Source organism: Dipodomys merriami, unplaced genomic scaffold, assembly GCF_024711535.1.
Source record: "Dipodomys merriami isolate MVZ:Mamm:240054 unplaced genomic scaffold, mDipMer1.0.p SCAF_1, whole genome shotgun sequence".
NCBI lineage: Eukaryota > Metazoa > Chordata > Mammalia > Rodentia > Heteromyidae > Dipodomys > Dipodomys merriami.
In genome coordinates this window covers 45,001,626-45,029,204 of record NW_027202270.1, presented here as the reverse complement: position 1 = coordinate 45,029,204, position 27,579 = coordinate 45,001,626, and the positions used below count along the sequence as shown (strand labels likewise).

The window sequence follows — 27,579 nt, the reverse complement described above, 5'->3', positions numbered from 1 at the left end:
AAAGAAAGAAAGATAAAAAGGAAGATAGATAGGAAGGAAGGAAGGAAGGAAGGAAGGAAGGAAGGAAGGAAGGAATTGTCATTGCACCTTTACTTTCTTGGAGCCAGCAACGTGGAATGATGGGATTTTTTTCCCTTTCATTATCTCCCAGAATCCTCTCCTGAGCTTTCTCTCTAGAGGGTTACAGATCATTTCCAGCAACAGCTAACTCCAAAGGATGTAAAGGAAGCCACCTGTCTCAGAGACCTCATCCCTGAGCCATAGAATCCAGGCCATGACTCCAGGCCATGACTCCACTCTCTTCTGATGTTGATCTTGAGCAGAAGTCTCATCCTAGTCCCACATCCCAAGGGAATTTGATGAGACTCCCATTTTTTAAATTAATTTACTTTACTGTTATTATAAAGTTGATGTACAGAGGGATTACTAGTACATGAGTCTGGTAATGAATATATTTCCTTTTGTGCAGTGTCTCCTATTCCCTCACTTAGGACTCCTTTTTTGGCAAGTTTTGGTATGTTAGTGTGTGTGGCTGGCACATGTCTCCCATACCAGACTGATCCATTCTTGAGGTCAGGCACCAAGTCTAGTCCCCCTTCTAAGAACCACTGAGTGTTCAGCAAAGAAAAGCAGCCAAAAAGAGACCTTTTCACAGGTGGTCCTGAGGCAGAGTAGGGTCCCTTCCCCCACAGGCCATTAGGAACACTGCACCATTTCTAAGTTTTCCTCTGCCAGTCATGTTATCCCATTCAAAGTCTCTATAGGAAATGGCAATGTCCGGCCAAGGCTAGAAGCATGGGTTTTCTAAATTTGTATTTGGTTTGGGGCTACTTGTCTCTGCTCATGTATGAATCCAGGCCTTTGTTCTAATTAACCAATTTATGCTAGAGATGCATTTCTTTTCAAAAAAATCAAGAAGGATACTAGAATTTTCTATATGTAGCAAATAACAATAGCCAATATTTCTTGAGTATTTTAGTGTGCATCTGCCCCAGATCAAGTTTTTTAACACAATATCATATTTAATGCTGACATCTGAATAATGCTGTACCATCTTCATCCTGAAGAATGAAACATATATAGGGAAATTCAGTATCTTGCCCAAAATACACAGTTGGTGTGCAGCAGAGCCTGACCTTAAGCTTGGCTCCCAGCATGAGACAGAGAAGTTGTCTCTTGCAGTTACCTTTCAAATAATTAAATCTCAGTAACAAAACTACTTTACAGCCGGGCGCTGGTGGCTCACGCCTGTAATCCTAGCTACTCAGGAGGCTGAGATCTGAGGATCGCAGTTCAAAGCCAGCCCGGGCAGGAAAGACCGTGAGACTCCTATCTCCAATAAATCACCAGAAAACCGGAAGAGGCGCTGTAGCTCAAGTGGTAGAGCGCTCGCCTTGAGCTGAAGAGCTGAGGGACAGCGCCCAGGCCCAGAGTTCAAGACCCATGACCGACAAAAAAACAAAAACAAAAAAAACTACTTTACAAAAGATGATTTTTGTTTTCAAGGTATCATAGCTATAGTCCTCTTTTTCTACCCTATCTTGTTTTCTTTCCCTCTGTCTTTAGTTACATTCACACAGCATCAAAGAATCAAAATAAAAATACAGTAACTCCCAGCTTTAGACTATCTTCTGTGTATGCTTTTCTGTACATGAGTCTCTGGCTCATTAAATGAATTTAAATTTTGTTTGACTTAAAACTTTTCATGCAGGATTGTATTCCTTCTGTATCCCTTTATTTTTTATGGTAAGTGTACCTAAAATAGCAAACAAACTTGAAAATACATTATAAAATTAAACTGAATGAGGTATGGCTATCTATTCTACAGCTATTGATAAAGTGTATTTTCTTTTTTTCTTTTTTGTCCCATTTAAAAAGAAAAACAGAGTCTGCATCAGCATTTTCATAAAGTATTTATTTACCAATTAGTCAGCACCACGAACTGGTTGATTTAAAGATATCTCTCATGAATTATGCATAACTTTTGTTAACGGAGCCTGCAGAGATGAAGGAGAGATATAAATTAATGTGGAAATTGGATCACTTGTCCTTCCTTTAAGGAAATATAGTTCTCTTCATATGTCTGTCCTGGTATTTTTCCCATTAAATATGTCTTGGATTTTGGGTAAAGTGCTACATGAGTAGCAAGCAGAGAATACTCCCAGGGGCTGAACCAGGTATTGGTAGGTTCAGACCTTTCACACTTGTTAACACAACTAATAAGACCTTTGATTGACCTGTAACTTGAATTTTAGAGCCACAATATTTCAAAGGGAGAAGGCAATAGCTGTAAAGGCAACTTCAAATTGCCAGCATTAGTATCAGCAAGCAAGCTGCGGCTGAGTTATTTTTAGGCTTGTCTGCCTTTGATTCAGACCCTAAGGAGAAAAAGTGAAATAAGTGTTCAGCCGGTACCAGGTGTCACTCTAGAAATCTGGCCAGCTCTGAGTCAGTCAGTGTACCTGAGAACATGTCTATCCTTCTGTCCTCAGCTCCTGAGACTCAGATGTGTGTTACAATCACATTTCTTTCTTCCTGTTGGCTGCACATTCAAATCACCAAGGGAGCTTTAGAAAACATTGATCTGCTGGGGTCTCATATCCAAGGATTCTGATGTAAGCATTCTGGGTGTGGCCTGGCCATTGGGATTATTTCAGAGTTCCCCAGTTGTCTCTAAGGTGCAGCCAAGGTTGAAAAATGCTGCTCTAGAGACACGCACAAAGAAGAAACTTGCTAGATAAGACTTGCACATAAATTCCCAACATGTTCTTAGGTTGCAAATGTTTCTACTGGCCTGAGTAATGCATCCCAGGTGAATGATGCATTATCTCTAGTGAACCTTAGCCTTCTGGCCAGGGAGAGTTGCAGAAGTCACTAGAACATGTCTTTCTATTATTGAGGGCACAAAAGAATATGTTCCTACACGAGCTCATCTCTGAAAGCTCAGGAGAGAAAAGTATGGATAAATACCCTGGCCTCTTGCCAGGCCTCTGTTCTGGCAGATCCACCTCTAGTTCTGCACACATGTTTTACATTTTCTAAAAGCAATTCAGAGTCACACTGGGCCTAGGCACTAGGGCTGCTTTCTTTGTGATATCTGTGAGATGATCAGTCAGCATTACTTGGTACCATTTGTGAACAATGGAACAGTCCAACTGCCATGATTTGAATGTGACCCCTAACGTTCATATATGGGAAAGTTAATCCCCTAATTCATGTGTTTATGGTATTTGGAGGTAGGACTTGGGGAAGTGATTAGGATTAGGTAAGGGTGGGACCCCTATGACAGCATTAGTGGTATTTCAAAAATAGTGAGAAAGTGGGGCACTAGTGGCTCATGCTTATAATCCCAGTTGGAAACCAGCCCAGGCAGGAAAAGTCTGAAACCCTTATTTCCAATTAACTACATACAAAAAAGCTAGGAACAGAGCTATGGCTCAAATGGTAGAGTGCTCACCTTGAGCAAAAAACTCAGGGGACAATGCCCAGACCTGGAATTCAAGTCCAGGACTGGCATACACATATAAAAATAGTGAGAGACCCGAGCTAGCAAACTGTCCCACATTTAATGCTCTCTGCCTTGTTATATCACAGCAAAAAGGCCCTTACCATATACCCATACAGTGGTAGCACCATGCTCTTATACTTTACAGCCTCCACAACCAAATTAACATGTATTCTTTACAAATTACAGGATCTGCTACTTTGTTATAGCAATAGAGGATGGACTAAGACACCAGATGATCAGGAAAATCTATAACTGTTGTTCAGAGCAATCAACACATGCTGAATTAAGGAACTAGTAAGGAAATAAGTCATACTTTGGGGATTGGAAATCAGTTCAAGAAATTACATGATGTTTGTTCAAGGAGAGAAGTCTTTATTGTCCTCACTTAGTAAAACAGCTCCTTTGGTGAGGTGAGGTCATTAAGCAGCAGATTGAAAATTAAAAACTTGAATGCAAGTTGTCTTCTAATAATGACTCTATTGTAATCCAGTGGCATGGGTCTGTGTGCCTTTGTATTTGGTCTTTGACTTTGGGACTTTTTTTTTTTTTTTTTTTTTTTTGCCTTTATCTTGTGACCTAAAATTCACAAATCCAGTCATTTTTCAGTTACTCTGCTCCAGACTCAACAGAAACCCAAGCTGAAGTGCGGTAATTTTCACAGCAGCCTAGGCCTTGCCAACGTGATTTATGTGTTTTTACTTGGAGACTATATTTTAATGCTGAGATTTTTCTGATTATCTCTTTGCGTGCACCCGCTCACCACATGGGCTCTTAATTTAGAAAATATTCAGCAATTACATGTGGAATTGATACTTTACATAAAAGCACAAATGGTGCCTCTTATGTACGTTACTGAAAATTTTTTGATGTCTTTTCTTTTCCTGGCAACAGTGATATGTAACCCCCAAAAATTGCTCATTATTTTTCATTTTCCATGAGATGATAAGTTCCTAATTCAAAAGTGGTTCTGGCCCTTAAATAAAGGTCACATGGGAGAAGTTTTGGTTTCAGTGATTCTGAGGCTTTTGCCAGACAGCAGTGATTCTCCTGTGTGTTCATGAACTTTAATTACTGATGCCTCCAAATCAGTGTGTGTGTGTGTGTGTGTGTGTGTGTGTGTGTGTGTATGCCAGTACTAGATTCCAGGCTGGTGCTTTTTCTCTTGAGACACAGCTCCATTTTTGGCTTTTTGGTGGTTAATTGAAGACAAGAGTCTCACTGACTTTTCCATCCAGGCTAGTTTAAAATCACAATTATTAGATCGCAGAGACCTGAGTGGCTGGGAGTAGCGTGAACCACCAGCAACCGACTTTCAAATTAAATTTTAATCAGATTTAAACTAAATCTAAAGGTTTGTGAACTTAATTTTGCAGGCAACTTCATAGAACACGATTCTTCAGGAACTGCTGCTTTGACAATTGATCATCTAAATATTTTAACAATTTGTACAAACATCACTTTAGTAAAAAGCTTTAGAACTCAATTTAGATAGATTTCCTTTCTTAAGTGAATAGGTATGTTGGTTAAATGAATGGTCTTGCCAAGTTGGCTTAATGCCAACAGAGTGAGAGTTTCAGCATTTCGATGAAAGGGTCACTTTTGTGATGCAAAAAGAAATTCAACCAATCGCAGCGGAAAGGGCTGATAGAACCTCTTACCTGCATTTGCAACTGTGTCACTTGTGTTTCTAACAGCGCCTTGTTGAATTCACCCTAACACAGGTAAGAAAGACAATTATTCTCAAACACAAAACCACAGAAAATTGACATCTCTATTAGCTTGCTCAAAAATATGTCTGTCTCAAACCTATCTTTTTCTGGAGTTTAATTCTCTATCACAACTATCAAAAGTACAGTGAACTCAGGTAAACTGACATGTATACATATAAGTATATGTTTCAATGTTTCAAAATTCTTTGTGCACAGGTATTTTTAACAGAACACTCATGTATGAATATTAACACTTATAAGTAGGAATGTATCTACCTATCTATCTGCCTATCTACCTACCTACCTATAGATAGTCTGTCTACGCTATTGTTTGGGCTGGAAAAGAAAAATTTGCACTACAGTACATTTGTGCTCCACATTTAAAAGTGGCTTTATCAAACTAAGCTTATATTTTATAATTTTTCCCTTTCTACTTGGAGCCTTTTTTACAGTAGCCTCAGGCACAGATAATTTTTTTTCTCTCCTAAGGAAAATCTATTGATATAATTATTAATTTAGGGTTTTGATTGCTCTCCTTTGAGCAACCAGCAGACTCTTATGGAATTAAGGGCTTGCACAGTATCAATATGTGCCTCAATTTTAGACCTTCACAAAGGCTCAATTGGTGCTCATGTGAAAGGTACAGAGAGCTAGTATTTCTCATGGTCACATTAAATGAGTTCAAACTACTGTCTCTGAGATTAAAACTAAAAAAATCAAAGTGATGTTAGGTTGTAAACCACACCTTTTCACATTTCAATGGACAGAAGAGATTTTCTTTGAAAACACAGGATTATGTTTTCAAGCATAGCATTGGGCACCTTATATAATCATAAGTTGATAGACTTCGTGGTGGGATGGTGGGGGCATGAGGAAGAGCATAACAAAGACTTTTTTTCTATCTCTTGGCAAATTCTTTCACAGATATTTAGCGTCAGAATCAGAAAACTTTAGAATTTAAAGGGTCTTTGAGATCATCTTGTCCAACCTTTCTGTTTTACAGATGAGGAACCAAAGCCCAGAGCATGCAGTTAGCCCAAGCTAACTTTGTCAATGCCTCTTCTCCCAGCCTTCTGCTAAAAGAATAATGTATCTACACAATGCACCAGTATTCTGTGTTGAACATTGAGCCTGATGGCAGAAATCTAGAATGAGTTGCTGGTGGCTTTATTTCTGAGCAGAGGGTCCTTACATCTATCATTTTGCAATCAGCAAGCAGTCAGCCATTTCTCAACTCAAGGCAGGATGTTCTGTTAACTAAATACCCACTCCCCATCATTCATCCCTTACACATCATCTTCTTCCATATCCCTGCTGATCATCCCTACTCTCAGATATGGAATGTAAGGTATGAAGAGGTTAAGTCATTTGCCCTAAATCCCACACCTAGGGCTTGGATTCCAGCCAAATCTTTCCTCATCATGGCCTCACTATGTCTTATATGTACAGTAAAAGTGCTTTTTGAGGATGCTCAGATGGTATAGGGTAGAACTGTGCTGAGATTGGTGGCATGTTTAATGGCACAAGGCCAGCTGGATAGTAATAAAAACATAGATTCAAGGGAAAGTCCCCAATGTGGCTCCTTTTAATAAGTTCAGTTTCCCAAGCTCTGGGTAAAAGGAAGTGGGAACCAAACATTTGAAGAATTTTAGGGAATGAGAAAACATTTGAAAGTATCTCTAAACCCTTCAATAAACCTATGAGAAACAGGTTCCAAGAAAATCAGAGATGTGTCACCATCCCTTCTAGGTTAAGATGAGTCTTAGTCCATTTATAATTCTATAACAAAATATATTAGACTTGCTAATATATAAAAGACAAGGATTGATTGCGAGCAAATCTGGGCAGGTCCATTCCGATAGATGGTGGCTTCCATTATGGGTGCTCACATGGTGGAAGGTGCAAAATCAGAAAAACAGTCCCTGAGCTCTTTTGTAAGAGCCTTAATCCCACCTCTCAAAGGCCCTACCTCTTAATATATCAGATTGGTGATGAGGTTTCAACATAATGAAGATTCAGATCCTATCTAGATCATCATAATTGAGTACAACAAAGGAAAGATGATTCACATATTTTTAGCACTTACTGTGTACTAGGCTCTGTGCCTCTTCCCTATCATCTGTCTCTCTCCCTGGCCATATAGTTCATGAGGACAAGGACATTGTTCTGTGTAATAATACTCTTAGTATCCACCGTAAAGCCATGGTAAATGTTCAAGAAATCTTCCTAAGTGAATACATTGATGAGTAAATATATCCCTCACCAGGATGAGTGAGGGAGAGTCTACCCAGCTCCATTTTTTTGGGGGGGGGGGTCCGGTCATGGGGCCTGAACTCTGGGCCTGGGCACTGTCCCTCAGTTCTTCAGCTCAAGGCTAGCGCTCTACCACTTGAGCCACAGCGCCACTTCCGGCTTTTTTTTTCTTTTCGCTTATGTGGTGCTGAGGAATCGAACCCAGGGCCTCTGGCATGCAAGGCAAACGCTCTACCACTGAGCCAACTTCCCAGCCCCCATTTTTCTCATTTTTTTTAAAAATGAGAAAACTGAAGTGCAGTAATCAAACCTATCTTAACCCAGGATCACAGTTTACCTGTATCAGCTGACTGCAAACCCTACAACCCCTTGTATGCATTCCCATAGAAAGGATGTATCACTAAGCAGATCAATAGACCTGAATATGACGCTGTCGCCTCCAGCAAAAACTAGAAACTAGGAGCGAGATCTGTTATTCCTAATATGTTACTCTTCTCACAAACATACTGCAGTCCACTTGTAGTATGCTGTAAAGGATCATAAGTAATTAAAAGAGAGCTGCACATCTTAAAATAAATGAGCTCCATGCACTTGAACATGATGCAGGCTTGACATTCCACTGTTTGTTTCCAGCTCTCTCTGATGTACACCCTGGTAGTCATTAGTCAGCCGCATCTGCCAGATTTTCCCATATCGGGAAACATCTGAACATTTTCCATACAGCATTCATATTATTTCATAGACTTCACCAATTTCATTTCTGATATTCCCAATGATACTGTCACCAAAACTGCTTGTGTTGTCAGACCAGTCCTTCTCTTCCTCCTTCCTTCCTTTGGGAAATTGTTCCTTAACATATACACTCAGGGGCTCTCCTAAGACTCTCAAGCCAATTACATGGAACCCTGACCAAAACGTTGGTCATAAGACTTGCACCTACTCTATCAGACCCATTTGTCCCCCTGGCCACTATGATTGTCCAGGATAGAATAGAACCTTTTTAGGCCTATCTTCCCCCCAAATCACATCCCCCTGCCCAACTGCCTCCACAGCCTAGAAGATGGCTGTTCAGAGATAGAAGAACATGGTCAATGCAGAGAGAGAAACAGAATGGAGAGATAGACAGGGGAAGCCAGTCATGACCAAGGGACAGCAGGACAGAGAAAATCTAGGCTACAAGGCCTAAGTCCTTGGAGTACCTGATGCGATATCATCCAAACACCAGTGTTGCCTAGATTAGGTTAAAAAAAATTGAGATGGTTTCTGTCATTTGCAGCTAAGGAATACCTAATAACTTTTCTAATAGGAAATGGGGATCTTACTATAGATTTTAGAGGAAATAAATAAGATAGTTGTGCTGGGATTTTTTTTTTCCTGAGCGTGGCAGATCCTGACATCCACAGTGAGCAGTGTATTGAGATAAACTGTGTCACAGGCGGAGACCTGCCCCTCACTCCAGTCCCAACCTCCACCTGGTAGCTTTCCCACTCTACTTTTCTCTGCTCAATCTCCTCTACCCAGGGAGTTCATGCTCTCTCCCAGCTCAGGCACATGCCGTCCCTGCTGAGCCAGTCCTATACCTGCATCCATCACTTTTGTGTCTACTTGCTGAAGGCGATGATTCAATCTTTCATGGCTCCACTTGGCTCCACTGAGAAGGGTAGATGGAGTTGGCTCAAGGATTTTCAGTACTTCTGTAAGAAAGTGACTCAGAAAGGACATGGGATAGGTTCAGATGAATCACTTGTTCTTCCATAACCAAAGTGTCCATCTCTATAAGATAGGAACAGTGGCCGCCAATTTTTGGTGGTTGTTGTATCAAGGAGCAGCATAAACTACAGAAATGGTTGCCCTGAGGACTTAACCCACTGTCAACACCACCTCATTGAATGGGTTGACTTCAGACCCAAAGGAAAGAAATCCAAAGTGCTATTTGGGATTCTGGCTGGGTTTAATACAGTGCTTGTGAATCACCCAAGGACCTTTCTGAGGGTATCCCTTCCCTACCTTGCCCCGCCACACACACAAAGCTGCCATTTCAGGCACCAGACATGAACCGCTCACCTCTCTTTCCCAGGATCTTCTGTTGACATTTCTCATTTTCCTCTGTCTTCTCACCAGAGCTGGATTTTACCTACGTTCATCTGGCCTCAGAACACAAAATAAACTATGCAGAACAGTATTCTGAGCTGTTTGACATACCTAAGTATTACCACATATTTCTAATTGGGCTTGATTTGGCCATGAAATTCCTTAATTCTGACTATATGTTTTCTCTTCACAGGAGAAGAACATACTTAAATAAACATCTGTTCCTCTGGTTTTTTCCCTCTAACCACTATTTCCCCTCATACTTCACTGCCCTCTGAGGCCTAGAGAAAGCCCTTTAAGGGGTTAAGAAATGGCAAATCAGAATTGAGAAGCTAGATTCTTAGCAGCTACCACCACAGGCTGTGAACTGGGTGCCTATTGCAGATTTCATGTTTGCAGTGAAGCAGAGATTCCTTCTTAGGGGGTCTGACTAGGCCCATGTTGTCTTCAACAGATCTCAACCCTCATGGAGTTAGCTTACTGTTTTTACATTTTTCTACTCAAGTAAGAGAACATGGTTGGGCGGAAGCTCTGTTTTAAGACCATGGCAGCAGAATTTCCCTTGACTTTCTCTCAGCAACCCTCTCAGCAACCCTGTCTCCCTTGGGGACCCCTTTACTGTCCAGCTGGGATAGAGAAGCCATTGTTCTCTTTCCCACTGTGGGGATGACATGGAATAAGCCCTTTAAAGAGGCCATAAAGTGGTTGAAAAAAATCAGTACAAAGGGGCTGGGAAGGTGGCTCAGCGGTAGAGCACTTGCCTTGCATGTATGAAGCCCTGGGTTCTATTCCTCAGCACCATATAAGCAAAAAGAAAAAAGCCGGAAGTGACGCTGTGGCTCAAGTGGTAGAGCGCTAGCCTTGAGCTGAAGAGCTGAGGGACAGCACCCAGACCCAGAGTTCAGAGTTCAGACCCCACAATTGGAACCAAAAAAAAATCAGTACATAGTGGGGAAGAGATTAATCTTTCATAAAGTATCTTCAAAGAATGGAAATGTGAAAGGACAAAGGATCAACAAATGCAGCAGGGATCTTGTATATACATTTTTCTAATTTGGGGAGGGGAAGGGAAATAACAAAATGCTGAAATAAGGATACAGGATGACCCATTTTAATAATGAGATGTACAAGACACTATGTTGAAAATGAACTTTACAACTTTGGGGGGGGTGAGGGGAGGAGTTGGGGAGGTGGGGACGGAAGGAATAGTAGGGGAAAAACAAAGAAGGTTGTAACAATGCTTAATAGGAAATGGACTCATTACCTTGCTTGTGTAACTGTAACCCCTCTGTACAGTATCTTTACAATAAAAAATATATATTAAGAAAAAAAACAAATTCAGCAGTGGTACTCACTAGACACTACATTGACAATGAACTATACAACCTGTGTGTAAGAACAGGAGGGAAAAACTAGAAGTAAGCAAGGGAAGAGGTGATATTGCCCAAAAAGAAATGAACTCTTTACCTATCTTATCTAACTGTAACCCCTTTATATATCACCTTTATAATAACAATTTTAAAAAGAAAGAAAAGAATAGAAATGTGTGCCACATTCTCAGCTTCTTAAGTGGATTGCAGACTCTTTGCCTTATTACATATAGGTATCTTACTGAACAACTTAGGAATTTTAAAAAGAGTCTCTGGAATAGTCATGTTTCTCTTAGAATCCTAAACCAGTCAGAGAGGACAAGGGGAGAATAGGCCAATTTGGTCACCTGGTCATCCAGAGTACCTGGATCCTGTCACCCAAAATGAGTTGTCTACCCTCCCACCAATTCTGGGAGTCATTAAGCCCTCACTTCCTCCCTAGGAATTGTCCCAAGATGACAATGATCATCTTGTCATAGTATCCTAACTGATTCTGACATCACCTTCAAGGTGAATGAGTCCTCTGGCCAAGTAGAGATGATAGCATCTAGTTTTGGTGATTTTGCTGCCCATGTTTTTGGCTCTGTTGTTCAACTGTTTATGGCTCATATAACCAAAATGCTTTGTGCTCTCATACAAGGAATTGGAATAAGATGGTGAGAGAAAGATCAGGACAGTATTGGAATAGGGAACAAACAATTCTAAATGACCCTCGTTGTGCAACCTATTTCTTAACATAGCATTTAAACATCATAATCATAGTGTTTGGGGACAGCTGAAATGATTAATTTTGCAGAAAATATTTGTTGTTTAATTACAGGATCATATGGGTCTTTTGGCAACCAACAGATGCCAAAACAGACTTTAAGCATCATCTTGAGAAACTTGTGATTTGCTTAGTGTGCTTTTAATTTAAAACATATGGTTTCACATTCAACTGCAGTGTCCAAAATGAAGACATTAGCAATGAATCACTCGATTGGAGAAAACGCAGTGCTCCTGGACCAGGTCTTTTGGTCTGTGTACTCAAATGGTTCTGTTTAGAGGCATAAACACAAAGCAGCTCTCTCTGTCTTAGCTGCATGTTCCTGGGAAGCACGTGACATCAAAGCACCCTGTAATGTACAGTGCTTGGCACCATGGCCTGCTTCCATCTGAATAAATAGAACACAGTTTGGTCACTGGAAAGTAGGATTAGAGTGATCAGAAGACTTTTTGTGGCAGTTCTTCCTGTTTTAGTCTCTTAGCCTCCTGGCTTAGTCTGATACTCCATGGAGAATCCAGCCAGCACCCTCCATGGAAATTCTGATCTGCAGACTTTTAGCTAAGACCCACACTTGTGGCTGCAGGTAACAGGCTTGAGCCCAGTGAGGCATATGTGGTTTATCTGTTGGGAACGGATGCCAAGTGAGTACAGTCTTGTGGTCAAATTGTGCTCTGCAGTAAAATGGCCCAAATTTGAATCACTCAGCCACTTCCTAGTTCTGTGAACTGGGGCAGAGTAGTCCTGAGCTTGAGTTTCTGAATCTGTAAGATGGGAATAGCATATTACAGAGTACATGTCTTCCAGCCTAGCGAATGGAATTCAATGAAATTATCTATATCCAGAGTTAAGCTAAGACTGTGGTACTTACTACCTCTGTGTTATCATCATTCACTACTCTTGTGGTCTTACTAAAGGCAAGATCAACTTCACCTCTACCTCTTTGCCTCCAAGAGTGTCATGCTTCTACTTAAATCCAAGTACATTCAAGTGCCCTCTACAGTACTGAGGGTGTTAGATGCTTCTATATTTTTGTGCTTCTCCATTCATTTTTTAGCATTCCTACCCATTCTGCCTTCATTTCATCCCAGAAGATCCTCCCTCTCCTGGTCCCTTTGTCCTGCCTTAGCCATCTTCTTTCTGCATACCACCCAGATCAAGTCAAAGTGCAGTGCTTCATTGGGACTGGCAGCATCTGGTTTTTCATACTACAGGCAACTTCGTCAAAGGAGAGGTGGTTCAGAAAAAGTTTGGGGTAGGAAATCTTCTCTCTTTAAGATTCAAAGCCCTTTATAAATCAACCATAGTGATCTGTTTTTAAATACAGCTGTTACAAATATTTTTTTCATTATCACTTGTCTTTAAATTTTGTTTGGGGGGGTCTTTTTGTTGTTGTTTACTTGATTTTACTGCTAAAAGGGTGTTTTATTTTCTTTTTGTTTTTTAATATAATGAGCTCAATATTTGAAAGTCTCTGACTGTGGTTTCATACTTAAGGAGCTCTTACCATTCCCATAATTAGATATTCACCACATTTTCTTTTTTTCTTTTAACATTTTGTAGCATTTGAACTTAAGTACTCTTAATAGAGTACCATCTTTGAGCACAAAAACTGGAGGCTCTGAGTTCACGCCCCAGTACTGGTGCTTGTGCGTGTGTGCATGCATGCAAGCACATGCACACACACACATACACACACACACACACACACACACACAGAGTGCTAAGTATCCAAGAAGTGTTATTACATGATCTACAATTCATCTCACACACAGTATTAACATAGTAAGTCACCCGTCAGTGTTGCCTATTGTCCCTAGTTCAACTTGTCACTTTACCATTGGAAGCTCTCAGAGGCCTCATTGAGAGTGTGGGAAAGGCCCCTGGAATGAAGGCCTGCTGAAGACAACCCCTTCCCTGTTCATATACAGCTTAAAGATTCATTGCAATATGTTTAATGGTTAACCCTTTTGCTTTGGAGTTTGTGCTGTATTTTTTTTGGGGGGGGGGGTGTCCAGTCATGGGGTCTGAACTCTGAGCCTGGGCGCTGTCCCTCAGCTCTTTAGCTCAAGGCTAGCGCTCTACCACTTGAGCCATAGCGTCACTTCTGGCTTTTTTCTTTTTGCTTATGTGGTGCTGAGGAATCGAACCCAGGGCTTCATGCATGCAAGGCATGCGCTCTACCTTCCCAGCCCATTTGTGCTGTATTTTATAACACAATTTTGAATACAGATTAAATCACTGCTGATGAATGGGATGTGTCCCACTTATGGTGCTAGGGTAGAAAGAAAGGTCAAGTTCACTCTTGGGCCTTTTACACTTTTTGTTCTGCTGTTCTTACTCCAGCCAAGGCTGTCATCACCCAGCTTGGACCACTACAATGCCCTTTATGGCTCTCTCGATGCCATCTCTCCTCTAATTTATTCTGCATACCACTGCCAAGTTCTATATGTCATCCTTCTGATCAGAAATCTCTGGAACTCCCCAGGGCCCATGGGATGAAAGGCAGAATCTTTAAGAATTACACCCAAACCTTTACAATAAAATTTTATTCTGTCTCCATCTCTACATTCTCACCTCTGTGTCCCTGAACATGACTTCCTGATTAGGAGTGACATTCAGGGATGGCTGGTGGACTCTTTCCCTGTCCCCAGAAGGCAATCTTTGTGACCACGAAAAGCCTCTTTCCAAATAAAAGTAATAATGTTGCTTGGAACTGAAAAAAATTAATTGTTTGTGTATTATAAAGTGTTAAAGCTAACTGATATTTTGGAGAACTCTAGTCACATACTAGCCAAGAAAACAAAAAATATTGCACTTTCTATCTAACCTATTTGATAGCCCATATAATATTCTCTTTAATTTAAAGGATTCTTTTTCTAAAAGTCTTTAAATATTCATATTTCTTCTCTTCTCATTCCTTTGGCACAGGCTGATGTTGCTGATGTCCACAGGTGTTATAGATGAATCACAAAAGTTACCAGCCATTATTCTTTACCACAGGCTCTGAGAATAGCAGTTATTCCCAGCAACTACTTATGTCATTGGGATTTGAGTTTGCAACTGTTAATACTAAGTGAAGATTTTGTGTGTTTTATAAGAAATTTTGGCTTCATGGTTTTAAAATGCTAAGAAAAACCTAAATGTCTACCAGTAGAAAAGTTATTGGCTAGGCAGAGTGGCTCACAAAGCTTCTCAAGAGATGGACACCAGCCAGACACCAGTGGCTCACGTCTGTCATCTGAGCTATTTAGGAGGCTGAGTTTTGAGGATTACAGTCTGAAGCCAGGCAGGCAGATAAATCCAAGAGATTCTTGTCTCCACTTAACCAGCACAAAACTGGAAATGAAGGTATAGCTCAAGTGGTAGAGAGCCAGCCTTGAGTGAAAAAAGTTAAATGATAACATTCAAGGCCCTGAGTTCAAGCCCTAGTATTGGCACTGAAAAAAAATAAAAGAAGTGTTATATACTTGTAATCCAAGCTATGGGAAGCAGGAATATTGCAGTTTATGTGGGCCACAAATAAAACACAAGACCTTATCTGAAATATAAAAAGCAAAAAGGGCTAAAGACAAGGCCAAAGTGACAAAGCACTTAATTAATCATCCCAAGGCCCTGAGTTCAAACTTGAGACCACCAACAAAAGAAATTGTTAAATACTGACATCTATGAAATGAAATACTCTGTAGCCATGAAAAGGCATGGGTTATATCTATAATGAGTTATCTGGGATAACATCCATGTCATATTAAGATGTGACAAGGCAAGACACAGAATGTGTAACTATGCTCTCAATTTCAAGGGATTTGTTATGTTTTTATTTTTGTTTTATAAGAGGAAAAATGGTCTTAGAGTTGCATGTATATAGATTCTTCACCCAAGATAGTAAAGACAGTGGTTTTCTCTGCAACAAGGACAGAGGTCTGGGGAGGACTGGACTTTTGTTGTACCTAAAATGTGAGAAATTTAAAATATAAAACATTTTCTAGTAGAATCCAAGTGAAGTTTTATTCATATTTTAACAATCCTTCACCTAATAGGAATTTCACTGTGTCGAAAGATACAGAAACCAACCAAGTCAGTATTTACGGGCTAAATAAATCCTCTTTCATAGGCATTCTTTGATGACTACATACTATTTGTAATGTAAGAAACAAGAACAAAAGCTACAGTGAGGACTGAACAGCACTTCTCATCAAAACCACCCAATCTCCCTCCAGAAAAAAGAGGAAGGAAGGTTTTCAGAAGGAGAGTGCATGAGCAGGATGCGCATTCAAGATGAGCTACTACTCAAGCCTCTTGGTTTTAGTCCAAAGACTCAACCACTTCCAGAGGTTCCATCTTAATAAATACTCTGTGATTTCAGGCTTCTCCTTCCTGGCTCTTCATCTCTTATCCCTAGAACCTTCACTGGCCTTATTTCACCCATCAGCAGCTTGAGTTCTGGTGGTGTCTTCTTAAACCCCACTCTTTTCTCAGCTTCTGTGAAAACCCACCCTCCTGGTGACCCTCAACCTCATGGATGCTCCCTGTTTTCCTACCAAGTGCTCTTCAGACTTCTGAGGACCTTTCCTCCCTTCCCCCGATTCTGCACCTACTCCCCAAACCTGACCATCCATGGAGTTACTGAGGCCTCCCCCGTGCATGCGTGCAGCCAGATGATTTCTCTGGATTCCGGGCACTCACACAAGGCCTCCCACCTGACATCTCTGCCATGTCTCAGGAATCTCAATGCTTGGCTAGATTAAACTGCTATCTGCCATCTTAGAAACTTCAGTCCTCCTTGCTCTTCCTTACCCAAGAAAGTAGGCCAGGAGTCTGGACGTCATTCTTGATCATTCCCTTTCCTTCCCCTTGAGCACCCAACCCTTCAAGTTCTGAATTTGACCTGCCATACACATCTTCACTTTACCCACCTCTGCTCTCAACTTGGTCCAATGGCCATCACCTCTAACCTGTGTGGTCTCCTCACTTGTCTGCTTGCTTCCATTCTTTTTCCATTGAAGGTAGGAAACTCTCATCAGAGAAAGTCATCTGTGTCGAAGACACAAATACCTTCATGTTTTCATTCTTGCCATTCTCCTTCAGCAGCTTCCCATTGAATTAAAATTGGCATGGCCTATCCACACCCCTTTCCATATCCAGATACTCTGTCAAGGACACAGAGAGTGTTTGCATGTTGTTCTCTTGGCCTGGAATGTCCCCATGTTTACTCTTCTTCATGTGACTAGAGCTTTGTTTGGACTTCAGCTTAACTCTAATCTTTGAGAAAAACCATTTTTTCTTTGAGCCTTTCTCTTGTAATCTGACTTACACAAACCTATTCATTTTCTTTATGTTGAATTCCATCACTTGATGAAGGAATGTGTGGATTGTGTCTGTCCTGCTCACCAGCAAATCCCAGGGATTGGACTCAGGCAAGACATTGAGAATTTAGGAGTGTGTGATGTCAGACCATTTTTCTTTTCTTTTTTTTTAAAGTATTTTTATTGTTGTTTTAGAGATTATATACGTATATCAGGCAATGTGTACATTTGCTTCCTTTTGGTTAGTATCAGCTGTTCCCTCCTTCACTCTCATTCCCTCCTTCTCATCACAAACCTTGAGTTGCTTAGTTCACTTTCATCAATGTCCAGTACAGCTGATGGGCCCCCCTGCTGTACTTTTTCACTTGCTTTCCACTGATTCTGTGCCCTCCTCCCACCATTTTTCTAACTCTGTCATAAATACCTTCTTTTGGAAGGTAATGCATTCATAGTAGAGATTTATATTCCTATTTTCCCAGTCATAATAAGTTGTTACTATCAAATGATCATTTGTAAAATGCAAACCAGTAAGGAAGTAGAGACATGTGGTTTAAGGTGTTGTATCAGTTGAGAGAGATTAGGGCATCATACAGAAACACTCAGTGGTTCATGACCACAAAGCTCACTTTCTCCCTCCTGCTTCACTTTGTGGCTGGCTGTGGCTCTTCTGCCACTTTCGCTCAGAACCTGGGCTTGCAGATCACTTTCCATCCAGATCCTCCCAGATATGGGAGTTACGGCAGAGATCTAGAAAGTCATATTTTACCCTCTACTTAGATATAAATGCATGCTTACAGACAATATGTCACTGGTCAAACAGGTCACATGGCCAATTGCTAAGTTTAACAGGAAGAAGATGGAAATACTCTGCTGGGAGAGGAACTGTGGAGCTAGGAACATGTAAAAACAATACAGACAACCACACTTTCCCCAACCACTGCCTTTTCAACCTAACAGAAGCTGTAAATATTTTAGTAGTAAGCCAAGGCATATTCCAGTTATCTATTCAAAAATCCAATATCATATAATAAAAATACCATTTGTATACTGACTTATAGTTAGCATATTATAAATAATAATGTAGTTTCATTTTATTCATTGGACAAAGGAGTCAAGCTTGTGGAAATCAAGAATTGTAGAGTGTCAGAAATCTCTCTACTTTGCTTGCAGTTATGAAAGAATTCTTGTGTGAAAGGTAATTACTAATGTTAGATGTTCTGTCTTAAACTTGTACACTTTAACTTTTTGTGCTGGTCTGGGGCTTGAACTTAGGGCCTATGTGCTGTCTCTTAGCCTTTTCTCTCAAGGCTGGCATTCTACCACTTAAGCCACAGGTCCACTTCTGGCTGGTTAATTAGTAATAAAGAGTCTCACGGACTTGCCAGCTCTAGGCTGACTTCACACCACCATCCTCAGATCTTAGCCTCCTGAGTAGATAGGAGTTCAGGTACTAGCTACTGATGCCCAGCTAACCTGTACATTTTTTAAGCTCCTAAAGACAAAAGCCAGAGATGCTTGGGGATATTTGCATTTCAGGAGACTTTCTGTTCTACTAAATTAAAGCATGTTGTAAAGAACAGTCACATACTAAGGTGCTTTGGGAACAGGGTTCTGGGAGAATGTCATTAACTTGCTTAATTCTTTCTACACAGTACAGTTATCTGTTCAGTTCATGGATGACAAAAGAACAGATAATCAATTAATAGACTTTAAAAGGATGGCACTTTAAGCTATACTTTGACTTCCCAATGGGATTATATGAGCTGGAAAGATCCAAAAGAAGCTTTCCTTGACCCAAATAGAATTTCTCACTCCCTCCTTCTCTTTTACTTCTCCAGAGCCTCATTATTTTATTACTGTCCAGAGCCTACACAGATGCTTACTCCTGCCTACGTGTCCTTTACAAGAAGCTCTTAGACATCGCTTAGTAAAAACTTTAAAAAGCACACCGCTTTTCAGTGTGCTCTAACTCATTCAAGCCCCAAATGTGTGTGGTGGGTCAATGTGTATGTGTGTGATTATTTTTCAGCACTCCCAACCTCTTATGAAATTAACCATTGATCTAAAAGTCATAGATGCAAATCCAGAGCAAACTGGAAGCTTTCCAGGGCTCACAATAGAAAGTTAATTACCTAAGGAAAACTACAAGAAAGACTTTTGTTTTCCACCAAAATCTCCTCCCTAAGGCTGTTAGCTATGTCGTACATGGGCCCAATCGATATATTAGCGCTTGAGAACCAAAGTCCCTTGGAATAAATTAATCTGTCAGGGAAAAGAAATAAACAAAGAACAAATTAACATGTTTTAAGACATTGCTTACATTTTCATAAATATAGACCTTGAGATGGGATGATGAGTTCCCAGGAGTCAGCGCTAATATTTGGTTGTAATTAAGAGTTGCTCTTTCATGTTTCCTCTGATGTAGGTGGGAAATTGCCCACGTGCTTGCTGTGTTCTGGCGTGGGCTTCCTCACAAATGCCACTGTTTGCTTCATTAACAAGCACAATGGCTTCATGAGTTATACTGGCACACTTAGCTCGATTCACTTCTAGCTAATGTTAAAATAGTGAAATGTCCTCCCCCCACACACACCATACAGTATTAAAATAGTCAAATGCTACACACACACACACACACACACACACACACACACACACACACACACACACACACACCATACAAGCGGTATTCCTCCATACATTTGCTTACTGGTAGCTCAAAAAGACCTACAGACCTACCCCTGGGAAAAGCTTAGGTATGGCTGCGCTCTGATGACAGCATTGATGCATTTTCTCAGAGATCAAGCAATGTTCTAACAAGGGTGAAACAGAACTTCCCTGTGGGTCTTGTATAGCAGAAGTGAATCCCTTCTGTAGCATGGTAGCACTCTCTAGTCGAACAGCTTCCTCCTTCTTCCTACTATGTTCTACTTCATGGAATGAATCTGTGCTAAATATCTTACTACTTGCTATCACCAAAGCATACCTTGGAAAAATAAACAGTGCACAGTACTTCTTATCGGCTGGGAACTTTAAAAAATGTTAATTTTAATCTTTGAACAATTTGAACAGTTTCATAATTCAGCACTCTGGAGGATTATGCACTTGGGTCCTGGATAAATCTGCATTGCATATTCTTATGTGGATGTTTGTTCTCATTAATGAGCAATTTATACATTGTGAAGTTAGTCTATTTCTAGTACATGTGAGGAATATAATACACACACACTCATATGAAGCTAGTAGCCACTGCTGGATCCCAAGAAATCTGAGTCTCTTAGTCATGTGAGGAGGTCAGGATATGCATGGCTTATGCTGTACTAACCTCCATTAAGACAGAAGATTAGCCCCAGCTAACAGCATGGCAAATTCATCAGGACTACAAACAGACCATGTTCTTGAATGGAGAGAATTAGCAGGTCAGCCCCCTAGGCAACTGGAAAAGCACCTCCCAGATCCTTATGAGGCAGAGATTTAACTGATTTAAAACACTCTCTCAAAATTACTAACATAATGTCAGAGTGAAGCAGTATAGTTAACCCATGATTGGAATAACTTGTTTCAATAAATTTCTGTCAAGAGTTGAGCACAGTAGTTCATGACTGTAATCCTAACTACTTGGGAGGCAGAGAGTGAGAGGATCCCCTTCCAAAGCCAGCCTAGACAAAAAGTTAGTAAGACCATATTTCAACAAACAAACTAGTAGTAAACATCTGTAATCTCAGATATGATAGAGACATAGATAGGAGAATCACATTCTAAGGTCAGAGTGGGCAAAAACATGAGACCCAATCTTAAAGAAAAATAACTTTAAGAAAGAAGGGCTAGGGATATGGGTCAAATGGTAGCACTCTTGCCTGGAAAACACAACACAGAGTTCAAGCTTCAGTATTCTAGCAACAAGTGATAGGTTTTAAGTGATTAGGCTTTTTTTTAACTCATTTAATTTTTTCAAAGGACAAGAGCTGATGTCATTAAAAAAAAATGAAATTGCTAGTAATGTGCCCAAAGAATAATGTTTATTGCAGCAAAACCTCATGTGAAAAGTACATGAAAAAAATTGCACAGAATGGAGAGAGAACTGTGGGTATTGGACAGGTTGGAGATGGGACCAGGAGTCATTCTTGATTTTCTCTGGAAGCTGAATTCCTGAGGATGGGAAATCACAAGATGAGAGAATTCAAAGGCCTCCTAGTACTTCCTTCAACAGAGAATGTACAAGCTGAAGCAGGGTTTTCCCTTGGATGGACTGCCATCCAGTTGTATAGATTTCATAAATCAGTTCTTTAATTTCACTACCTTATTGGCTCACTGCCAGCCCATTTGAATAGACAGAGGATCTATGCAAGGAGCTAGTACAGTTCTAGCTGCTGAATAAATGCTCAGCTGGGCTCTGGTGGTTCATACCTGTAATCCTAGCTACAGAGGAGTCTGAGATCTGAGAACTGAGGTTTGAATCCAATCAAGGAGACAAATCCAAGAGACTCTTACCTCATGTTGTTGTTGTTGTTGTTGTTTTGGTTCCGGTCGTGGGGCCTGAACTCTGGGCCTGGGCGCTGTCCCTCAGCTCTTCAGCTCAAAGCTAGCGCTCTACCACTTGAGCCACAGCGCCACTTCCGGCTTTTTTCTTTTTGCTTATGTGGTGCTGAGGAATCGAACCCAGGGCCTCAAGCATGCAAGGCAAGCACTCTACCACTGAGCCACCTTCCCAGCCCCTCTTACCTCATGTTTTAACTGAAGGTGTGGCTCAAGTGGTACAGCACTGTCATTAAGTGGAAAAACTAAACAAGAGCAAGAATGAGTCCTGAGTTCAAACCCTAGTACCACTACCACCCCAAAAAGCAGCAGCAGCAGAACAAAGCCAAGATTCTTTTGGCACCAGCACCCATGGTCCTTTTGCTCTGCTCTGGAAGAAGAAGGAGGGACTAATGTACAGTTGGTGCTCTGGGAAAGTAGATAAAAGAAGGCCTTTTTTGTTGTTTTGTTTTTGTTTTGTTTTGTTGTCGGTCATGGGGCTTGAACTCTGGGCCTGTCCCTCAGCTCTTCAGCTCAAGGCTAGCGCTCTACCACTTGAGCTACAGCACCACTTCCAGTTTTCTGATGGTTTATTGGAGATAAGAGTTTCACAGCCTTTCCTGCCTGGGCTGGCTTTGAACTTCGATCCTCAGATCTCAGCCTCCTGAGTAGCTAGGATTACAGGCATGAGCCACCGGCGCCTGGCTAGAAGTTCTATAAGGGTTGAAAGTCAAGGCATCAAATGGATGGCCTATGCTGTGGTGTCCATCAAGGGCCAACACGAACAGAGATCCCTGGCAATGGAAGAACAGGAGCTGGTGGGCTGAATCATGTCACCTTTCCAAACCAAGGGTGATAGGAAGTTGCTTTGGTGTTTCTAGAAAGTACAAACAGTGAGATTACCAGATGTGCTGATATGTGAGGGCTGGAGGACGGCTGGGAAATGACTGATGGGGTCTGGGGGATGGAAAGGCACTGGGCTCTTACTCCTTCCTCCCCATTACCAGTATCATCCACTCTGGCTGACCTCTCCACCAAGCTAGTATCACATTGACCCCAAACTCTATTCAGAGGCCTCTCCTCTTCCCAAGGGCAGATCCCATTGAAGCTTCATCTTTCTGCTTCCACCTCCCAAGTATCTGGGATTACAGTTGTGAACCACCATGCTGGGCTTGTTTTTAGCCCTGTGTACAATGAGAAGAAAGGCATCTGCCTTGTCCTCTACTGAGGCAGACTCATAGGTAGGCTGTGTATGTACTCAAGTTCTGCGCAGTCTAATAAAGCCTAAACTATTTCACAAACATGGTCTCTTCCTCCCCCAGCCTGCCACAGACCAGGTAAAGTCAGATGAGCACCTTTGTACCACAAACCACAATGATTTCTCACATCTGGTGCCAGGGCCGTGACGGACTCCTGGGCTTCCTGATGGAGAGCTGTGGCCTGCAGTTGTATTCAATTGATTTGATTGTATTTATTCCTCAGCGCCAGGCCTTGTGCTCTACTCTCCCAGCATGGTGCTGCATGGTAGTGGCTCCTACTTCCAAGCTTACTCCCAGCCCATTTACCACATGGGCTTCCTCCCAGCTGCCTCCCAGCATGCATCTGTCTTCCCCAGAGAAAGGAAAGGCAGCTTCTCACACCAGACAGAAACCAGTCTTTGTCCCTGATCTCCCCATGATGCCCAGCCTTCTGCTCTGTTCCATTCACTAGCATTGGTCACTGGGCCCCAGGGGAAGGAAGCGTGTAAGCATAAACTGCAGGAGATGGGGCACGCTAGCCATGGTTCACCCAAAGAGGAGCTGAGACTTATAAGGATGTAGAGAACACTGAGGCTTTTCCTCCAAGTGAAGTGAAAAATATGTGGAGGCTTTCAGACAAAGAACATGATTTATTTTGTTCTTAACAAATCACAAGGCACTTCTCCATCAAGAACCTCATACAAGCATCTTATTCTAACATTAGATGCTTTTCCAGACTAGACTTTCATAATCCCATAACACAGGCTGAGACTAATTAGTGAGACTCTAGGAGCCGGTGGCTCATACCTGCAATCCTAACTACTCAGAAGGCTGAGGTCTGAGGATTATGGTTGGAAGCCAGCTCCCACAGGAAAGTCCATGAGACTCTGATTTCCGATAAACTACCCTCAAAAAAGCTGGCAAGTGGAGCTGTGCTTCAAGTGGTGGAGCACTAGCCTTGAGTAAAGGAAGCTCAGGAACAGACCCTGAGCTCAAGCCCCAGGACAGGCACACACATACAAAAAAAGAGTCCCATATAAAGTGTCCTTCATCAGTTTAACTGAGTTTCTCTTTGACCACCGCCTCTCCCACCTTCATGTTGTGCTGTCCAAAACATAAAGAAAAATTGTCATTGGAATTATTAGCTATAGAATTTGCGTTTGTTACAGTGCAATTGTGGAGTATGGGTCTTGAGTCTGACATATTTGTTTAGCAATTTAGTCCCAGCCCTATAGTTGAAAAAAAACTTTAATTGAAGATTAATGTATTATATAGATATTACAAATTATTTATGTTCTGCAGATGAAGAATAATTGTATTGGTTGCAACAACTGGCTGTTATCAATAAAGTTGTTTAAATTTTTTAAGTGTCCTTTGAGTTAGTGACTAGATAAACTGAGGACAGTCCCAAAATGAACGATGAAGCATGGTAAGGCTGATACATGTAACAGCATGAGTGAACCTCATGTTAAATGAAGCAACCAGACGCTTTTATAAGGATAAAACTCCAATTATTACATAATTGCAAAAAGGATAGGTACAGAAAACAGTACTGACCAGAGTTAAGAAGTGAGGAAGACTGACCAAAAGGGAACTGGGCAGTGGGCATGTAACTGTTCTGTATCTCAGTAGTGCTGTTTGTCACACAACTTCTATTTGTGTTTGCCAAAACTCAAATAAACATAGACTAAAAGGGTAGCTTTTATAGCATGTAAGTTATAATTAAAGAATAAATGAAAATACATTAAAAGAATATAATTAAGAGCTTTGTTCTAGGGATAGTGTTTTAGATGGAATCTCAGCTCCTCTTCAATTTATTAGCTCTTAGCCTGTCTCTCTGTGTGTAAGGTGAGGACAATTACAGAAGCGTGGTAAAGACTTGGAGCTTTTATCCTGCCTGCTAGCTCACTGGTTGGCCTGCTGTGTTTTCTTAGAAGCCAATAGATAACATGAAACTCCTAGGTCAAATATCAAAGATGTTATTACTCATAGCCCGGTAGGTGGTATGACTTCATGCTCCCATTGGCTTTCTTAGTCCCCAAGTCCCATGGCCTAGATGGAAATGACCCAAGTAGGTCACAACTGAAGAAAAAATATATGAGGAAGGAATTCAGTGAAACTATATTAATCTCAAACACCTTACCCCAACCAGGCACCAGTGGCTCATGCCTGTAATCCTAGCTAGTAAGGAAGCTGAGATCTGAGGATCACAGTTCAAAGGCATCCCAGGCAAGGAAGTCCATGAGATTCTTATCTCCAATTAACCACCAGAAAACTGAAAGTGGCACTGTGGCTCAAGTGGTAGAGCACTTACCTTGAGCTGAAGAGCTCAGGGACAGCACTTAGGCCCAGAGTTCAAGCCCTACAACCAACCAAAAACAAACAAACCAAAAAAACCAAGAAACAAAAAACCTTACCTCAAGTACCTGCTAACAACTTCTCAAGCCAAGTAAATATACATGTTAATATGTTCATGTACATATAAATATACTTATTTATATGTTCATGTTTATTCTGATATTCCTATCTATCAAACAGATGACAGAAACTATAGTCACCAAAGGCATTTATTCTACTCTGGAAGTTTACCAATAGTATCATCCACATTTATTCAGTAGACATTACCTTTTATGAATTATTTGTATGAGATTGCCCACAAGTCTTCAAGTTAAATATTTTATTAAACAATTTATTGAAAAAAATAGATGAAGAATCCCATAACTTTGATCAGTGCTAGTTTCTGTTACTCAAAAGTCATTTTCCAAAAGAAACACTGGCCAGAACCAAGAAACAACTAAGGAATGGCAGAAAATCTTCACCAGCTATTCAGCAGATAAAACATTAATATCCAGAATTTACAAAGAACTCAAAAAAGTAAACATCAAAAGAACAAATAATACAGGGCTGGGAATGTGGTTTAGTGGTTGAGTGCTTGCCTAGCATGCATGAAACCCTGGGTTTGATTCCTTGGTACCACATAAACAGAAAAATCCAGAAGTAATGCTGTGCCTTGAGCAAAAGAAGCTCAGGGACAATGCCCAAGCCCTGAGTTCAAGCCCCAGGACTGGGAGGAAAAAAAGAACAAATAATCCAATAACAAAATGGGCAAAAAAACGCAGACAGTTCTCAGAAAAAAATACAAATGGCTAATAAATGCATGAAGAAATGATCAACATCCTTAGACATACAGGAAATGCAAATCAAAACTACATCGATTCCATTTCACTCCAGCCAAAATGACAGCCATAAAGAGAACAAGCAACAAATGCCATCAAGGATTTAAGAGAAAAAGGAACCCTGATAAACGTTGGGTATGTAAACTGGTACAACCATTATGGAAATCAGCATGGAATTTCCTCCAAAAACTAGAATAGACTTTCCCTATAATGCAATACCACTACTGGGCATATATCTAAAGAATAAATCATATACATATACATACATACATACATACATACATACATACATACATACATACATACATGCATACATGCATGCATAGATACAGTGGAAGATTATTTAGCCATAAATAAAAATGGAAAAAATGATATCACGTCATTTGCAGGAAAATGAATGGAATCGAATAGCTTCATACTCAGTAAGACAAGGCAAGCTCAAAACCAAGGTATTGTATATTTTCTCTTATTGTGGAAGCTAAACCTAAAAAGACCTACATTTTCATAAATCTGAGCCTAGACCAGCCCTTCCAGTAAACCTATATCTGAGGCTTTATATCTGTGTCTATAGCCTTTCCTATAAATTCCCTGTGTTCCAGACATCTAGAAACTTAGTGAAAGCTTCAAGAGGGCAATTTTAGCAACATCAGAAAAGTGTTTTCCCTTCTAAGGACAAAACAACCCTGAGTCCTTTTCTTTACACTGCTTTGATATTATACCAGAAAGTATACTGAAGACTGAGGCTAAAACCACACAAAAATAAACCAACTGCAAATTCTTCTTAAGAATTCAACCAAAATATCAATGATTCTCACAATGAGACTAGAAACTTGTCTACAGTAATGTTGTAATATGTCTATTTTGTTGGGTTTTTTTGTGCCAGTCCTGGGGCTTTGGCTTTGACCTGGGCCTTGGCGCTGTCCCTGAGTTTTTGTCCTCAAGGATAGTGTTCTACCACTTGAGCCACAGCTCTACTTTCCGCTGGAAATAAGAGTGTCATGACTTCCTGCCAGGCTGACTTTGAACAGTGATCCTCAGACTTCAGCCTCTGAGTAGCCAGGATTATAGGTATGAGCCCTGGTGTCCAGCTATATTGTAATATATCTGAACGATCATATGATAAAGCATTTTTATTCACTTTTTTTTTGTCAGTCATGGGGCTTGAACTCTGAGTCTGGGTACTGTCCTTCAGCTCTTCAGTTCAAGGCTAGTGCTCTACCACTTGAGCCACAGTGCCACTTCCAGTTTTGTGAGTAGTTTATTGGAGATAAGAGTTTCACGGATTTTCTTGCCCTGGCCTGGCTTTGAACCATATCCTCAGATCTCAGCCTCCTGAGTAGCTAGGATACAGGTGTGAACCACTGGCACCTTTTATTCACTTTTTAAAAACATTTTAATTATATTTCTATAAAAAACATTTTATTGGGGCTGGGAAGGTGGCTCAGTGGTAGAGCGCTTGCCTTGCATGCATGAGGCCCTGGGTTTCGATTCCTCAGCACCACATAAGCAAAAAGAAAAAAGCTGGAAGTGGTGCTGTGGCTCAAGTGGTAGAGCGCTAGCCTTGAGCTGAAGAGCTGAGGGACAGCGCCCAGGCCCAGAGTTCAGGCCCCTCGACTGGATCCAAAAAAAACAAAAATAAAAACATTTTAT

The 27,579-nt window shown here is 40.9% G+C and overlaps 1 protein-coding gene and 1 pseudogene across 12 annotated transcripts in view; one reads left to right on the top strand and one right to left on the bottom strand.

Annotated features, from left to right (window-relative positions):
• Positions 1–16,755, bottom strand: part of LOC138809559 (cytochrome c, somatic-like) — a 44,764-nt pseudogene extending 28,009 nt beyond the window's left edge.
• Positions 1–27,579, top strand: part of Myo3b (myosin IIIB) — a 397,916-nt gene that overhangs the window by 334,250 nt on the left and 36,087 nt on the right. The gene's annotated exons all lie outside the window — the stretch shown is intronic.